Below are 17,832 nucleotides of genomic sequence, written 5' to 3'. Positions count from 1 at the left end.
GTTCGCATTTTGTAAGTAAATTTTTTTTTTTTACAAAATGGTTACTGGAACTTTGAAAAGCTTACAACATATATACAATTCATCTTATTTGAGTTCGCATCATAAAACAATATCTATAATTCTTTTCAGTTGTATGGTTCGAACTATGTATAGTTATGTATTATACTAAAAAAAATGTATAAAACCCCTGTATTTTTCACTGTTCTTTCCATTTAAAATTAACAATGTATTAAAAAAACTCTACTAAAACCAAAACCCATCTTAAATGATTTAACAATTTCGTTCCAAATGTATGTATGAAATTAATTATGGTTTTTGATCTGTTAATTATTTTTCAATTAAATATTCATCCATTAATGTGGATCGTTTCTCACATTATATATATAGTTTTGTTTTTGATAATACATAACTCGAACGGTTCTTATTCATTTTACGTTTCTTTTTTTCTTTTTTTATTTTTGAAGTTGATTATTGTGACAAAAACAAATACAGGCAATGCAATTAAAAAAATATCCTCTTTATTATTTTTGTTATTCCTCTTTTAACTTTTGTGTGGCTCTAAAGTCAAGTCTAACTAGATAATATATATAGAAAATTCGGAAAAATATCTATTTATATTTGTCCCGACTTTGCTAGCTCAATGATTGCCGTGTATATATTTTTTAACGGTCAACGAATCATTCGAATTATGAGTTAAATTTATTACATCAGGATACTCACGCATTTCAATTATAAGGAATATCCTCACATAAAGCCAATCCTCGTGAACACTCATCCAAAGGCACAACAATATGGTAAGACAAAACTCGTCTAGTTCAAAGATCAAACTAGTGAACGCTACCTACTCACCTAGTCTTCCATCATCACCCGGTGCCACCAAAACCAAATGATTAGAGCATGAATCAAACATGGATAGCATGAAACACCAAGTCTCTCCCTTATCATTAAACCACCAATTCATTGACACGGAAACTTCTCCTTAGATTTGTACAAGTTATTCTAAGTCAAACAACTAATACAAATCTAATCACAATCCAAACATCAAAAACTACACACAAAACACCTAAACTAAACTATATGAAACAAAAGTTGATACTATATGAAACAAACGTTGATAGAAGCTCTAAACAGTACTTCTTTTGACACAAAGTAATTCCCAAATCATATTTCAAAACCTCATTTCTTAACAAATATTTGAGAATTCCCAAATCTTCTATTTTGCTTTCATCAATGCCAATCAACAATATAACAACTATATTGTTAATAGATTTCATAAATAAAGAGTAATCATTTATACTTTGTACGTAACCATCATCAAGTAATGCTTTAGTTAGTCTTTCATTCCACTTTCTAAAAGTTTGTTTAAGCCCATAAAGAGGCTTGAAACGAAAATGGTTGAGTTTTCCATCGAATAATAAGATTTTTGGCCGAAATTTTTTTCTGGCGACCGAAGACTAACAGAGTTACAGTTCCATTTGTCGTGAATTGTTGTAAGCAAACATGTTAAAATGTATGATTGTCACCAACCATTTCATTAATTGGTACTGACAATAAACAAAAGATGATAATTGAGATTATTTAAAACCAATTATTATATACATTAATTGATTGTTTGACCCACGAATGGTTTCTAGATTATTGTTTATAAATCCCGCCTCCAACTCCGACGATCTCGTTTCCCAAATTTTATTTTCTAAATCCCTTTTATATATGAATCGAGGATTCAACCTTCAATCCTAATTCCCGATCACGGTGCACGACAACGGACAAACTCTAACCTACGTCTCCCCTCGTTGGCTCGGGGAGCCATGGGTTGGCTCGAGTTTTGTACGAGACGATCTCGAGTTCAGTTTCACAGCACGTTAAATAAAGTCGAGTCGAGCCAAGCAGATCAAGTTGAGGTTGAGTAGTGCCTATCTCGGCTCGTCTCGTTTACAGCCTTACTTAAAGGTAGAGTACAATCGGATTGCATGGTGTACTATTCAAGAGGTGACACCACTGGTTGGGCCCAAATGATAACGGCGCTTTGGCGAAGAACCCACAACTAGAGATGGCAAATGTGACCCATGGTTTGATTGAGTTGTAATAAAATGTATATATAATGGGTCAGAATAGGTCAAACTAAAGAAAAAAAATGAATGATACGGGTTGACATTTCTCGGTTTTTTTTATGAAACGAGTAAAACGGATGAAACTTTTTAGTACTTTTATTTTTTTAGTTTTCGATTTTTGCATGGGCTTATTTGCTGGTTAATGAGAGAGGAACTTGGATATAGTTAAGTAAGAAAGTTATGGGCTTGTAATAGTGTTCGTGGGCTGGAGCATGTGGACTATTGTTATATGCTTAAATCTTTGTGTTATTGTGCCTAATAGGGAGGTGATTGGAGGCTTGGAGCGGGTATTTTAGGCACTGGGCACATATGGACATACGTTTTCGTTGAACGAATCATTTTTCTTAGTTGATAATTTGATATGTGAGTTGATTTACATCGATTATCATAATTAGATCATTTTCGACGTTTGTTCGTTGTATTTTGGTTTTCAATCCAAGCTATATTATGGGATGAGGAAAAGTCTAATTCTTTTTAGTTTTGCATTTGAACTTCTACGTTCGATAAGAAAAAAAGCTATATTCTAATCATAATCACCATCTTTAATCACCTTTCTTAATCCTCAAAAGCTATATTCTAACCATAAGGTAACTGATAATAAAATGGTGCACTTATTATTAGAGGTGCACAAATCGGTTAACCGGTTAACCTGTAACCGGTTTTTTTGATAACCAGTCTTTTTTTTAATGGTACTAACCGGTTATACCAGTTTTCGGTTAGGTTAATAACCGATTTTGACCGGCTGGAGAAGCGGGTTTGACCGGTTAGGCCGGACCGGTTAACCGGTTAATAACCGGTTTTTTATATAATAATAATTAAAAAAATCGGTTAACCGGTTTATAACCGGTTTTGAAATCAAATATATAAACAGGTTACTAACCGGCGGTTAGGATCGGTTAGTAACCGGTTAGAGTTGGACCGGTTACTAACCGGTTAGGGAATCGGTTACAAACTGGTTAGAAACAGGTTAGGATGTGCACCTCTACTTATTATGCATAGGGCAATGTGGTGGGCTTCATTTCGTGTAGTTGGCCGTAGGGACAACCGCCTACATAGGTTGGTGCTATTGTCTTTTATTTTTTTATATAGCTTCTTTATACGCCCTTCAAATATACTTCTAAATCTATACCAATAAGTTGTAAGAATGGAATAATATCCTAGTAATTATAGCAGGAACAACATGAACAATATATATCCTAGTCATTATAGCAGGTTATTACAAGCAGAGCAGACTGATCTTTAAGGCTGTCCAATTTGTTGACACCACTTAATGAGGATGATTAAGTCTCAATGGTGTGATGAGCAACATGGAAGTGCCATAGAGAAAATTTATACACGTTAAGCATGTTAAGGCACAAACACTATTTTATAAGAACTCTACAGGTAAACGTGCTAACTGAAAATGTAAAAAGCACTACAAAGAACGTTTTCCTTCTTTAAAATTCTTGACGGGTAAACGAAACCCAAGTTGAAGACAGAATGACAAATATGACAATATTGCGGTACTGATGTTTACAAATGATCAAATCCAGTTAATGGGTTTAAGTGTTTAACTAATATCTCGCGACCAAGACTTTTGAGTCAACTTGGTACATTTTCAATGATGAAGTGCATATAAATGATGAAAGGCACCAACTTAAGTTAAGGCCATGATTCAAAGTAACTTTAGTGGCTAAAAGCCTAAAATATAATAATTTAATTGGTACATTTTCAATGATGAAGTGCATATAAATGATGAAAAGCACCAACTTAAGTTAAGGCCATGATTCAAAGTAACTTTAGTGGCTAAAAGCCTAAAATATAATAATTTAATTATTTTTTGAATATACACCTTAGAATCTAAAAAATAAATGTTGATTACTTTTTAGGACAATATATATATTAAACATACGAACGAAGTTTACATTCATATGTTCCACTGCCTCTTCATTATCTTTTTATTGCCGGAGAAATGGCCGGCGTTCGCACATTCTTTCTTCTTATCTTCATCTTCATCACTCGTTTCCTCATTAGAATTAATGGGGAACAAGTTACTCATAGAGAAACACTCCAAATAATCATCAATGGTGTGGAAAGGGAGCATTGTCCACCTCCCCCTCCTCCGTCACGCCCACCACCAGACATACCACCATCACCACCACCACCATCGCCACCGCCACCTTCACCTTCACCATCGCCACCGCCACCTTCACCACCACCACCACCTTCGCCACCGCCGCCACCACCTTCACCACCACCACCACCTTCGCCACCGCCACCACCACCACCACTCCCTCCATGTTCATGCCAATCATCACCACCACCACCACCATCACCACCTCCCCCATCATGCCCACCATCGCTACCACCACCATCACCACCACCACCCCCACCACTAGTCTTCGAAAGCAAGCGACTACAAATAGTCTACCAAGTAATCCAAGACTTCAAAACCAAAGTAACATACGATCCCAGTAACATCACAAAAACATGGACAGGATCAAACATCTGCGGATACAAAGGCTTCGTATGCGACACCGTCCCAGGTTACAACGTAAAAGCCGTAGCCGGTGTCAAGTTCAACAACTACAATTTCAACGGCGACAACTTAACCATATCCGACTTAATCATGGGCCTACCCGACATCGTTTTCTTCCATGCAAACTCCAACAACTTCACTGGCACCATACCCGCCAACATCAAAAACCTACCTTACTTATACGAACTCGACCTCAGTAACAACAATTTCACCGGCAACTTCCCAACACAAGTCCTCGGTGCCAACAAATTACTCTTCCTTGATCTCCGGTTCAACGCATTCGTCGGCTTCGTTCCTTCACATGTCTTCTTTCTCCAACTCGATTTGCTCTTCATTAATAATAATAACTTCATCCAGACACTCCCTCACAACCTCGGCTCAACGACCGCGCTTTACTTAACGTTAGCTAACAATAAGTTTATTGGTGGGATCCCTAAGAGTATTGGGATGGCGTCAGAAACTCTTCTTGAGGTTCTCTTCTTAAACAATCAATTAACCGGATGTTTACCGTACGAGATTGGGTTTTTGAAGAAAGCCACCGTGTTTGATGTCGGGTTTAACAACTTAACCGGTCCGATCCCACGCTCGTTTCAGTGCTTAAAGAAAATGGAGCTTTTGAACTTGGCGCACAATACGTTCTTTGGCGTGGTGCCAGAGGAAGTATGCAGTCTGCCGAAGCTATCGAATTTTACGGTTTCGTATAATTATTTTACTCAAGTTGGTCCGAAGTGTCGGAAGCTGATAAATATAGGGGTTCTTGACGTGTCGATGAACTGCATTTTGGATCTTGAGAATCAAAGATCGGCGGCTGATTGTCAGTATTTTTTCTCTAGAGATCATCTTTCATGTGTGAAAGATAGATCTCTTATTCGAGTGCCTTGCAAAGATGGGTTTTTTGGTGCTCGGTCAAAGCCCTTGGATGTTCAGTTACATGTGCCGGCATCGCGGGTGCCGGCACAGGTTCCAAGACAGGGAAGTTATGGAGCTCTTTCACCGCATTAATATTTATTAAGGCACGTTTATGATTAGATTTAATGCGGTCAAAGTGAAAACATGTTTTGTTTTTTTGGTCTTTAGTCTTTTTAAGCAAAGTGAAAATAATTGGCCTAACTATTTTGTATTTATTTATTAAAAAAACATGTTTTTACTTTTTATTGAAGGAATTATGTGAATCTGAAGAAACACTAATCGGACCCCGGGCAGATTACGGATAACCTGGGTGTTAGATAGATATTTTTCACGAGGGGTTGGACCCGGCAAAGATGGTTCTTCTGATAACCTGCAAAACAGACACCGTGAGCTCGTCACTGAGAAGGGGGGGTTCCTCCTTGTGACCACCCTCCGGCGTGAGAATCAGACTAGATTGCTCTTGAATATAAATGTATATTAAGAGATTGCTAGAGCAGATATCAAGTATAATATGTAATACGAGATAGTATATGATGATAATGTGATGAGATGAGATGATCATACCATTTGGGGTATTTATAGCCGAAGGTAGGTTTCCAAGGAGGTGTAGCCGGCTGAATAGTATTCCTGTTCTACCAACTGTGGCCTACGCACGTGCCATGCTGGTAGTTGGTGGGTAGGCAGCGGCTGACAGTGACCAGGCCTGCTGTGTACTATTCCTTTTCCACCAACTGCCGGCTATGCACGTGGTATGACAGGAGTTGGTGAGTAGGCAGCGGCTAATAGTGACATACAGTACAAGAGCATGCTGCTCGCCATACTGTTGTCAATGAGCTGTTGTATCTTTGGTCAGATCTTTTGCCCATACCTCGTCAGGTACAGTACAGAAGATCTTCCCGTATCGTACGGACTGGCTTATTTGGGCGGGAGTATTCCCCCTCCCGCCTTTGTGCGGGATTGTTCCCGGCTTTGCTCATTCCTTCAGGTGACAACTGAATTATTGAGAGCTAAGTGCCTTGTGCGTGTAGCCTTGCTGCGCGGGTGGCCTTCCCTGATGGCTTGTATCCGCAGCTGGGGGAACAGGCAGAGTACTTCACCATTGGGAGGCATTTCCTGCGGGAACAGCTTGCGTACTGCGCGTAAGGACGTCACGTCTCTGAGCATGGTGGGTCCTGCGGATCCAGTTAGTTTCTGCGCAGACGTCTCTCTTCAAGGTGAGTCTTGCGGGTCCAACTGGGCTCTGCTGCGACCTACCTCTTCAAGTCCCCCCAGTCCAATGTTCTTCTCATGAATGTTTAATAAATTGAGGTGAACTTTTGGACTTAAGCAAAGGGTTTTGAAAAGGGTTTAGTTTTAAGGTTTTCCATGGGGATTCTTCCCGTGGAAGTCCTTGTCACTTGCAGAAATTCCCGACTTTCCTGCTTGATCTTTGGGTATGATGCGGGTAGGTCTGTAACCTCCTCGCAAGTCAGGAGCGTTGAGTCCCACTTGTGTGGATTCTCCATGAGGTTTTGGTAGTTATGAACATAGTGATCAATTATGTTAAAACCACCAATTCCATCCTGGAGCTTCAAACAATGTAGTTCTCGACGTTCCCGCTATGCGGGGATGTTATTCCCGTTTCCGCAAGCATTGCCCAGAAGATCCTTCTTGGTTTCAATTCCCTGCGGAGCGCTAGGTATGTGAAGGGTTTTGCCTTAACACTGTACCCGCGCTCGTCTTACGGTTACTTTACTTCCAAGGTATTCCTGGCGTCAATTCCCTGCGGGTGCTAGGTATGTGAAGGGTTTTGCCTTAACACTGTACCCGCACCCGTCTTATGGTTACTTGGTTGCCAAGGTATTCATGGCGTCAATTCCCTGCGGGTGCTAGGTATGTGAAGGGTTTTGCCATAACACTGTACCCGCACCCGTCTTATGGTTACTTGGTTGCCAAGGTATTCCTGGCGTCAATTCCCTGCGGGTGCTAGGTATGTGAAGGGTTTTGCCTTAACACTGTACCCGCACCCGTCTTATGGTTACTTGGTTGCCAAGGTATTCCTGGCGTCAATTCCCTGCGGGTGCTAGGTATGTGAAGGGTTTTGCCTTAACACTGTACCCGCACCCGTCTTATAGTTACTCGGTTGCCGAGGTATTCTTGGCTTCAATTCCCTGCAGGTGCTAAGTATGTGAAGGGTTTTGCCTTAACACTGTACCCGCACCCGTCTTATGGTTACTTGTTTGCCAAGGTAATGGGTATTTTCCCGCTTACTTTTGAATCTTTTTGAATTTTTGAAATTCGAAGAGTTGGTGAAAGGATAAGAACAGTCCAAACCTCTGAAACGTCGTGCGACGGTTTCTTCTGACTGTGTCAGGACGTGCAGGAAGTTATGGTGACGTGACAGTACATGGTCATTCCAGACGCTTTTTCAGGCGCGTGGGCGCGATTTTTCGGGCGCGTGGCCGCGAAATTAATGGTACGCGTCCTTTCAACAGCTGTTGCCAGCTTGCTTTTTGCCACGTGTCATAGTTTCATTGCACCTTCGATTTCTCTCTCTTCCGCATTAAATTCATCGCATTAATTGCGATTAGTATATAAAGGGGGAAATGGTTCTTTGTAATCCACACTTTCACTTTTCTCTTCATCTTCAAAACGATTTCCGGCGAATACTCACCTTTTCAGTCGAGCATTCTCTTGAAATCGTTTTCTTCATTCATCTGCAAGATGTCTTCTCACGATCTCGAAGCTACAGCCCAGGAGGCTGGGGTGTACGCCGATGACAAGAGTACTGCTGGCGAGTGCCAGTGTGCTCTGCCTGTCGATCTATATCAGTACATCGTCAGGAAGTTCATGCTCGAGTCTCTCGAGCCTGAGTTTCCTGAACCCCATCAGACGGTGTATGATGCCCCCAGAGGCAAGATCGGGGTATATGCTGCATTCTTTGTCTATGGGAATCTTAGGTTTCCGTTGACAAAGTTTGTGTACCGTGTCCTAGAGAGGCACGGTGTACACCTGACCGAGGTGCACCCGATGGCGATCGCGAAGGTTCGCCACTTCGAGTGGGTGTGCTGGATTCTGGGCATTGAGCCCTATGTCGACCGCCTGATGACCTTCTACTCTTGGAGGTGCATCCAGGGGTGGTATACGCTGATAACCTGGATCAAGGGTTTGAAGATTTGCGCAACCGAGCGCAGTCTTCGTTCGTGGAAGCGGGAGTTCTTCTACATCTCCGCTCGCGCCATCCCCCTTGCCATGAAATTCAAGAATGGGCAAGCACTTCCCAGCCTTCACGCCTCCAACTACCAGGAGGCGGAATGGTTCTCGAAGATATCCCGAGTCCAATCTCCGGTTTACCGGTTTGCGGAGTCCGGGATGGTGATGCTCGGGATGAGCCGGGTGTGGAAGGATGCGGATGCGCAAAAGATCCCAATCGTCCTTGAATACGGTTCGAACTCTGTTCCTTACGGTATGCTCTGTTTCTTTTTGTTGATTTAGAATCTCTTCTAACTTCTTTACTGTTTATTTCAGAGGGGAACGACTTGCAGTCGCTCCTGTATCCGCGGGAGGCTGACAGTACCGCTCGGATGGGTACTCGCGCTCTAGATGAGAACGAGTTGCCCATCCTTGAACAGACGGCGGATCGGTTCGTGGAGGTCTACCCGTCAGGCCACGAAATCCTGAGCGCCAGGCGGCCAGGTAAGGCGTTATTCAACCCTCGACCCCTCAATGCTGAAACCTCTGCTGGTATTCCTCTAATCTTATGTTCTGATGAGGAATCCGCAGATGGTCCTCCGTTGGTGCGGAAGAAGAAGGCTGCCGGCGGGAAGGGGAAGGAGAAGGTGGCCTCCACTGCCGATCCGGTGCCTCGGTCTGATTCAGAGGCCGAGAGCGAGGAGGTGGCGGGGAACCCCGGTGGTGACAAGACCGCTGCTCCGGAGGCTGCGACGACTGTCACCTCCGGAGAGCCCAGGATGACAACGGTGAGCGGCGTGAAGAGGCCGGCTCCATCGGGTTCATCCCCGCCTGTCCGCACTTTCAGGCTCAAGAAAACCCGTAAGTACAAACTTTATTTTTAACTTCATAGCTTTCCATCATTAATACTTTTCTTTGTGCAGGCGTGGATGTTGACGCATTCCAGGGTGGAGCAGGGAGGAGTACCTCTCCGCCCATGACGGTAGGCTTGGTCAGCCTACCTGAGGCGACGACCCAGGCGGCTGCGCCTGCGCCTGCTTCCGCTGGTTTAGTTGCTCACTCCGTTGAGCCGACTGTTCCAGCTGTGATGACATCACCGCCGGCTGTCAGTGCCATTTTCACCGCATCTTTCACTGAGCCGGCGGTTACTTTTTGTGCGCATTCCGCAGCGGCGTCCACGGTTGTGAGTTCACCTCCGGTGAGTTCACCTCCGTTGGTTTCTACCGCGGCGGCCTCCATGCCTCCGACGTCGGCAGCTTCAGCCGATCCTTCAGGTATATTTGGGGCTTATCGCCAACCTCTGCCTCCTTCCCATCTGCCTGACCTCTTGGATGGGTTTCCCCTGGGTTCAGGTGATGGGTTTGGCGGCTATCGGCCTGTTATCGACCCTACAGGTGCGTAGGGTTCTTTTGGCCTTTTTTTTTTATCATCTTTTCCTAACTGCTTTTTGTTTTTTGCAGTGTCGGATTCCAATGAAGTGTATGTTCCGCGATGGAACATCCGCCGAGGAACAACCCTTCGCACACCTGTGGAGTGCGTGGAGTGGGCTCGTCACGCACCTCCCAGTGGTGCGTTGGGGGAAGCCATGGCTAGCTACCAGGAGGGTAGGCTAACCAATGAGCTTCGGGTTCTCCTGGCCCGGATGCAGCCGCGCGTCGAGCTGCTTTGTCGTGAAAACGACAAGTTAAAAGCAGCTCGCATTCAAGAAGTAGCTCGGGAGCGGGCTGTCCGGGAGGAGAACGTAAGGCTTACCGCAGTGGCTGCGGAAAAGGAGAAGGCCTTCAAGGCCCTCGAGGTTGAAGTTCAGGCCCGGCTCGAGGCCCGTTCCAAGGCAGCCCAAGCTGTTAACGAACAGCTTCAGCTGGCTAAGGAAACTGCACGGAACGCAACCGAGAGGGCCACCAAGGCTGAAGCTGTTGCTGAGCCTCTACGCGTGGAGAATGAGGAGCTTAAAGCCAAATTAGAGGCTCTCCAGCAGGCTCATGATGCCTTGGCGATGGAAGACGCCAAAAAGCTCCAAGAGATCTTGGACCAGAGGGGGGTGCTTGACCACACTGAGCGGAAGCTAAAGGGCGTCGAAGAGGCTGCGGCTAAAGAAGTGTTGCTTGCCAACCTCAACAAAGGTGAAGCCGAACGCGCCCGTAACAAAGCTCAAGCTGCCCTCCAGGAGGCTCTGGTTGCCAAGGAATGGCTTCTTCGAGAAGCGTTGTCTCAGGTATGTTTAGCTTCATGTCTTCACGCTTTTCTTTGTAAGTAGAAAAGGTTTTGATACTTCTATTTTTTCTTGTAGGTTGTGCATCGGGTCTTCGCGGATACGTCTTATGACGATGCTATGAGCGCAGCCCTCAACGCTTCTCATGAGGATGGGGAAAAGGCCGGCTTCCTGCTTGGTCTAGGGTTCGTTGAGAAAGGCATCCCGCCTTCCAACTTCCCTTTATTTGATGTGGATACTGAAGCTGTATACGACCAAGCAGTGAATCAGTATGCCGCCTTCCCGCATCCGGTGGTGGAGAAGGTGAACGAAGTTGCTGCTGCTGATGATGGGCTAGCTATCCTAAAGGCTTTCCTTGAACCGCCACGCTCTACTGATGGTGCTGGTCCAAGTGGAAGTGGCCCTGAAGCTTGATCCTGAAGATCCTTTCCCATTGCTATGATAGGTTTAGCTTGTATAGATTTATATTCTTGTAGGCGGGTAGTTACCCGGCCATTCTTGTAATGAATATTATGAAATATAAATCTTTGCGCGGTTAAGACCGCTATTTTCACTGGATTCCTTGCTTTATAAACGTTATATGACTTGCATACTTTAGTTTAAATTAGCAATTTTCCAAGTGTTTAGAATAAGTTAACCTTTGAACGTGGCAGATAATAGGTTGAAGTTTTGCTTCCTCTTTCGTGATTATGCGGGTAGGACCGTCACTTGCACTTAGTAGGATGGCTAAACTTTACCTACATCTGACCTGCGTGGAGGTTTTCCTCATCTTTTTTGAAATTTCTAAGTGTTTAGGATAAGTTAACCTTTGAACGTGGCAGATAATAGGTTGAAGTTTTGCTTCCTCTTTCGTGATTGTGCGGGTAGGACCGTCACTTGCACTTAGTAGGATGGCTAAACTTTACCTACATCTAACCTGCGTGTAGGTTTTCCTCATCCTTTTGTTAGAAATTCTCTGTTTTGAATAAGTTAATCGTTCGACGCGCGGTTGTCAATAGGTTCGGTTTCCTCTCATGATTTGTGTGGTTAGGACCGGCACTTTCATTTAGTTGGATGACCAAAGTTTACTATGACTGACCTGCGTGAAGGTTTGCCGTTTTTTGGGTTTATGCGGGTTTTGCCGCCTTCCCCATGCAACGACTTTCACACTTATGTATGCGGTGAAAACCGGCATTAGTGTTGAATAAATTAACCGTTCGACGCGCGGTTGTTAATAGGTTAGTGTTCAGTTTCCTCTATCATGATTCATGCGGATAGACCGGCACTTTCATTTAGTGGGATGACTGAACTTTACCTTTAACTGACCTGCGTGAAGGTTTGCCGTTTTTTGGGTTTATGCGGGTTTTGCCGCATTCCCCACGCAACGACCTTCCACGTAATTATGCGGTTAAAACCGTCATATCCGTGTTGAATAAATTAACCGTTCGACGCGCGGTTGTTAATAGGTTAGTGTTCAGTTTCCTCTATCATGATTCATGCGGATAGACCGGCACTTTCATTTAGTGGGATAACTGAACTTTACCTTTAACTGACCTGCGTGAAGGTTTGCCATTTTTTGGGTTTATGCGGGTTTTGCCGCCTTCCCCACGCAACGACTTTCACACTTATGTATGCGGTGAAAACCGGCATTAGTGTTGAAAGTTCATAAAAGTATAAATGTAAAATCATCAGCGTCGATGTTCTAAGGAGAATCATTTCCATTAGAAGTGGCTCTGGGCCTTTTCTTTACAAATTTGGAATTGATCTACATGCAAACTGTGTAATTGAGCTCCCTTCCCTGTTGTTGGGATGGGAGTGCCATCGAGCCGATATGCACCTGGTTCGGGATCTCGTTGTTTGCGCAGTATGTAGTCTCCAACATTGAAGCTGCAATTTTATTCGTGTTTTCCCCAACTGGGGTTCTACACGCATCAGCCTACTCAGCGTTCATTGCGCCACGAGGTGCGCGAGCGTCCCATCTCTGACAAATGCTTCGACCATGTCCTTTACGTCTATGCATTCTTCAGTGTTGTGGCCTTTTGTCCTGTGAAAGTCACAGTATTTGCTCCGATCAGCATTGTGATGATGTCGGATTATTGGAGCCTTTGGCCATGGGAGCTCTTCAGTGGCGAATATCTCGGTGACGCTTTTGGTGAGTGGCGTCCATCTGGAGTTCTGATTTGACTGTACGTTATCCCTTCCGCCTAACCGATGTTGCAAGACGGATGAGGTGTCAAAGTTTACCCTTGACTGCCAAATGCCTAGCTTCCGCTTTTTGTTTAGTCGGGCGGTAAGGACGTTGTTTTCCCTTGTTTTCTGGGTGTAGAGGTTTGTGCTCTGTGGGAGATCTCTACCCAGTTGCCTCTCAGTTTCCGCAAAGCGTTTAGCTGCTGTCATGATGGCATCCCATGTGGATGGCATGCCATCTTTACCCGTTAAGGTGCGGATGAGCTCTGGGTCGTTCGCGCCCTGAATAAAAGCAGCGCGAACAAGATCTTCGCTAATGTTACCCAGACTTAGCTTCTTTGAGTTGAAGCGAGTGATGAAGTCTGGCAAAGATTCATCTTCCTCTCGAATGCATTTGAGGATTGTCCATTGCTCTTCGGTATACTTTCGTTGTTGGCTGAAGTGTTGGCTAAACTTCTGTTGGAAGTCTGCCCAGTCGTAGATGTGGTTGACCGGTAGACGATCGAACCACGCCCTAGCTGGCCCAACAAGCGTCATTTGGAACATGTAACACCACGTAGGTTCCGTCCAATTGCTGACGGTTGCCCCCGCTATAAATCTGTTCAAATGATCGTCTGGGTCAGATATACCATCATATGTGCCTATGTTGGACATTTGTTTGGCACTTTTTGGGGCAATTGCTTCCGCAATGTCCCTTGCAAATTTGGACGTTTCCGCATTTGCAACAGTTGGTCTAAATGTTTTGGAGAAGTCACGTGGGCTTCCACCTGGGTTTTTTGGTTTGAAGGCTTCCCCAAAACGCCTTCTCGGTTGGGAGTCCGTTTCTTTACGCTTCCCTTTCACCTTATGACGAGGGTTTGCGTCTCTATCGGATTCCTCCGAATCATCGTCCAAGTATTCTTCGAATTCGTCAGTCTGTTGGACGGAACGCAAGCGTTCGTCCAACTCAGCTTGGAATTCCTTCCGACGTGCCTCCGCCCATGCCTTAACTTCATCGAGTGTTTGGCGGGGGAGCCTTGTTCGTTTCTCTAACTGGGTATCGGTGAATCCCAGTGAGCGATTATTTACTGCACTTGCCCCAGCTTGGGTAACTGGGGTAGTGTTCGTAAAATTTACTTCACTTGCCCCGGCTTGGGTAACCGGGGTAGTGTTTGTAAAGACTGTGTAGCCGGTATTCCCCCCAGTAGCTGGGGTTGGGGTTACCGGAGTTTCTTTAACCATCTTTCCAGAAGTTTGAAAAAACTGAGAAAATGAAGTTCTAGCTTTTATGCACGGATGGCGCCAATGAAGAAACACTAATTGGACCCCGGGCAGATTACGGATAACCTGGGGGTTAGATAGATGTTTCCCACGAGGGGTTGGACCCGGCAAAGATGGTTCTTCTGATAACCTGCAAAACAGACACCGTGAGCTCGTCACTGAGAAGGGGGGGTTCCTCCTTGTGACCACCCTCCGGCGTGAGAATCAGACTAGATTGCTCTTGAATATAAATGTATATTAAGAGATTGCTAGAGCAGATATCAGGTATAATATGTAATACGAGATAGTATATGATGATAATGTGATGAGATGAGATGATCATACCATTTGGGGTATTTATAGCCGAAGGTAGGTTTCCAAGGAGGTGTAGCCGGCTGAATAGTATTCCTGTTCTACCAACTGTGGCCTACGCACGTGCCATGCTGGTAGTTGGTGGGTAGGCAGCGGCTGACAGTGACCAGGCCTGCTGTGTACTATTCCTTTTCCACCAACTGCCGGCTATGCACGTGGTATGACAGGAGTTGGTGAGTAGGCAGCGGCTAATAGTGACATACAGTACAAGAGCATGCTGCTCGCCATACTGTTGTCAATGAGCTGTCGTATCTTTGGTCAGATCTTTTGCCCATACCTCGTCAGGTACAGTACAGAAGATCTTCCCGTATCGTACGGACTGGCTTATTTGGGCGGGAGTATCCCCCCTCCCGCCTTTGTGCGGGATTGTTCCCGGCTTTGCTCATTCCTTCAGGTGACAACTGAATTATTGAGAGCTAAGTGCCTTGTGCGTGTAGCCTTGCTGCGCGGGTGGCCTTCCCTGATGGCTTGTATCCGCAGCTGCGGGAACAGGCAGAGTACTTCACCATTGGGAGGCATTTCCTGCGGGAACAACTTGCTTACTGCGCGTAAGGACGTCACGTCTCTGAGCATGGTGGGTCCTGCGGATCCAGTTAGTTTCTGCGCAGACGTCTCTCTTCAAGGTGAGTCTTGCGGGTCCAACTGGGCTCTGCTGGGACCTACCTCTTCAGAATCCATATAATACGCTTAAAAGTCTAGTGAGTAGTGATGGCTGTCTCCGAACTAAAGCGTTTGGTCCACTTTTTCAGACAACGAATTAAGTGGAAATCATAAGAGCATCCACAACTAGAGATGAGCAAATTCATTATCGACACTAATTGGTACCGTTATCGAATTAATATCAAAGTTGAGTTTTGGAATTGGTATATACCGTTACCGGTATTTCCCAAATTTTTACATTTAATATTAGTACCGGTACCGAACTGAATATTTCGGTACCGGTACCAAGAATTTGCAATTTTCGGGATCGGCACTTGTCAGCACGGTACTGAGCTCATCCCTAATCACAACGGTGGATGAGTAAAAATAAACTAAACGCGCCACATGCGCTGCCACATCAGATTTCCACTCATCCACTTTCAAACACCAAAAATTCATATTTCTTCTCCAACACCACATCCACTTTTAAACGCCCCTATATTCCACATAATCTACTTCTATATTTCTATATGTTCTTTCTATAAAGACAGAATTACAGAAATTGTCCTTTATATTTGCACCCGATTTCATTGGTTTTCATTTATCTTTCAAAGTAACATATTTTGTACTTTACATTTTCAAATCCGACACCGTTAGTCCTTTTGCCCTAACCCAGTTATTTTTTCTCGTTAAGTTAGATCATGTGCATTACACATGAGGTCATATTGGTCTTTTTTACTTTTTTGACAGAATTACAAATTTTGTCCTTTAAAAAAAGCCAAATTACGGTTCGTGTCCTGTTTTTAGTTTCCTTGCAGGCGGTGTCCTTTAAACATTTTTTTTCCTACACGTTACGTCCTTTACGCTAACTGGGTTAAAAAAACTCAATTAAGTACCCTCACGTGAGTCGCATGTGAGGGCATTTTTGTCTTTTCGTCTACACCTGCAAAAAGTTTCTACAACACTCTCTTTCTTCCAGAACTTATCCACCACCACCAAACCCACCACCAACACACACCAACACCCACCTTCAACCTCCAGCAACCACCACCAAACTCTCTTCTTTCTCTCTCTATGCCACCACCATCACCACACCATCACCATACCACAACCACTCCGGCCACCATACCCTTCTCCGCCAGAGCCACCATCACCATCACCACACCTTAACCCAGCCGGAGCCACCATGGTTCTCCGCCGTCTCTTCGATTCCGGCCACCTTCACTTTTCAATTCCGGCTAACTTAAAAAACTTACACGTTGTTGGAATCTAAAAGTCTTCAACCTCTAAATAATAATCATCACCGCCGCCGTCAACCACCACCCTCCACCACCAATCATCATCACTCCTATCCTCTTCCAAAATCCGTATCCCAAACGCAAACTACTTCCACCACCACCCGATCCGGCCACCTCCCACCCATCTACCACCACTGTTTTGAAAAGCCCACAAACATATTACAAGAAGAACAAGCAGTAGGTATTAGGATTTCGGTTTGTCCCAGATCTAGCGAAGAGATGAAACGTCCCAAATCTAGCGAACAAGAAGGATGGTTGTTGTTAATTAGGGTTTCGATTTGTGCGGCTAATTAGGGTTTCGTCTTCCTCGTCGGATGTAAGGCCCCGTTACCGGTAGCCCTACTTTCGTGTTGGATTTACTCATAAACGCAGTTCTAAATATCAGAGTTAATTAAAACATTCGCGGAATATAAAAGCTTTCATAAAACATTTCATAACAAAACACATCTTGTCTTAAAACATCATTTTGTCTTTCAAAATAAACAAACATTAGACTTAAACGTCTTGAGTCTTCCGATGCCAGCCTCTTATTCAGTGCCACGCGTCTACTCAAGCGAGTTGCCTCATCCTACTCACATGCGTGCATACTAAAAGTCAGCTACGCTGAGTGAGTTCTAGTTAATCATACATTATACAATACACATAAACTTATATTCTTTCATTCATACTTTCATACTTTCATACTTTCTTTTTGTATTAACTTGCTTTCATATCTTACTGTAAGGCCCCGTTACCGGTAGCCCTACTTTCGTGTTGGATTTACTCATAAACACAGTTCTAAATATCAGAGTTAATTAAAACATTTACGCGGAATATAAAACTTTCATAAAACATTACATAATTCATAACTTGTCTCAAAACATCCTTTGTCTTTCAACATTAAAGCATTAAAATCAAAACATCATAAGTCTTCAGACGCCAGACTCTTGTTCAATGCCACGTGTCTCCTCAAGCGAGCTGCCTCATCCTACTCACCTGCGTGCATACTAAAAGTCAGCTACGCTGAGTGAGTTCTAGTTAATCATAAACTATACAATACACATAAACTTATATTCTTTCATACTTTCATTCTTTCTTTTGTATTAACTTACCTTCATATCTTACGTTATAAAGAGCATTACGCCCTACATTCCTCGAGTATTATTAGGGCTCGGTACCCTCCTTCCTCGAGTATTATTAGGGCTCGGTACCCTCCTT

At 44.1% G+C, this 17,832-nt stretch overlaps 1 pseudogene; it reads left to right on the top strand.

Annotated features, from left to right (window-relative positions):
• The first annotated feature begins 4,037 nt into the window (after positions 1–4,037).
• LOC143609917 (uncharacterized protein At4g06744 pseudogene) lies at positions 4,038–5,730 on the top strand (annotated as a pseudogene).
• Positions 5,731–17,832: the final 12,102 nt, after the last annotated feature.

This window comes from Bidens hawaiensis, unplaced genomic scaffold (genome assembly GCF_021521415.1).
Source record: "Bidens hawaiensis isolate Kalapana, Puna unplaced genomic scaffold, B.hawaiensis_p1.1 tig00020769_1, whole genome shotgun sequence".
NCBI lineage: Eukaryota > Viridiplantae > Streptophyta > Magnoliopsida > Asterales > Asteraceae > Bidens > Bidens hawaiensis.
The sequence above is the reverse complement of the archived record's forward strand: the minus strand, read 5'-3'. Positions and strand labels throughout refer to the sequence as shown.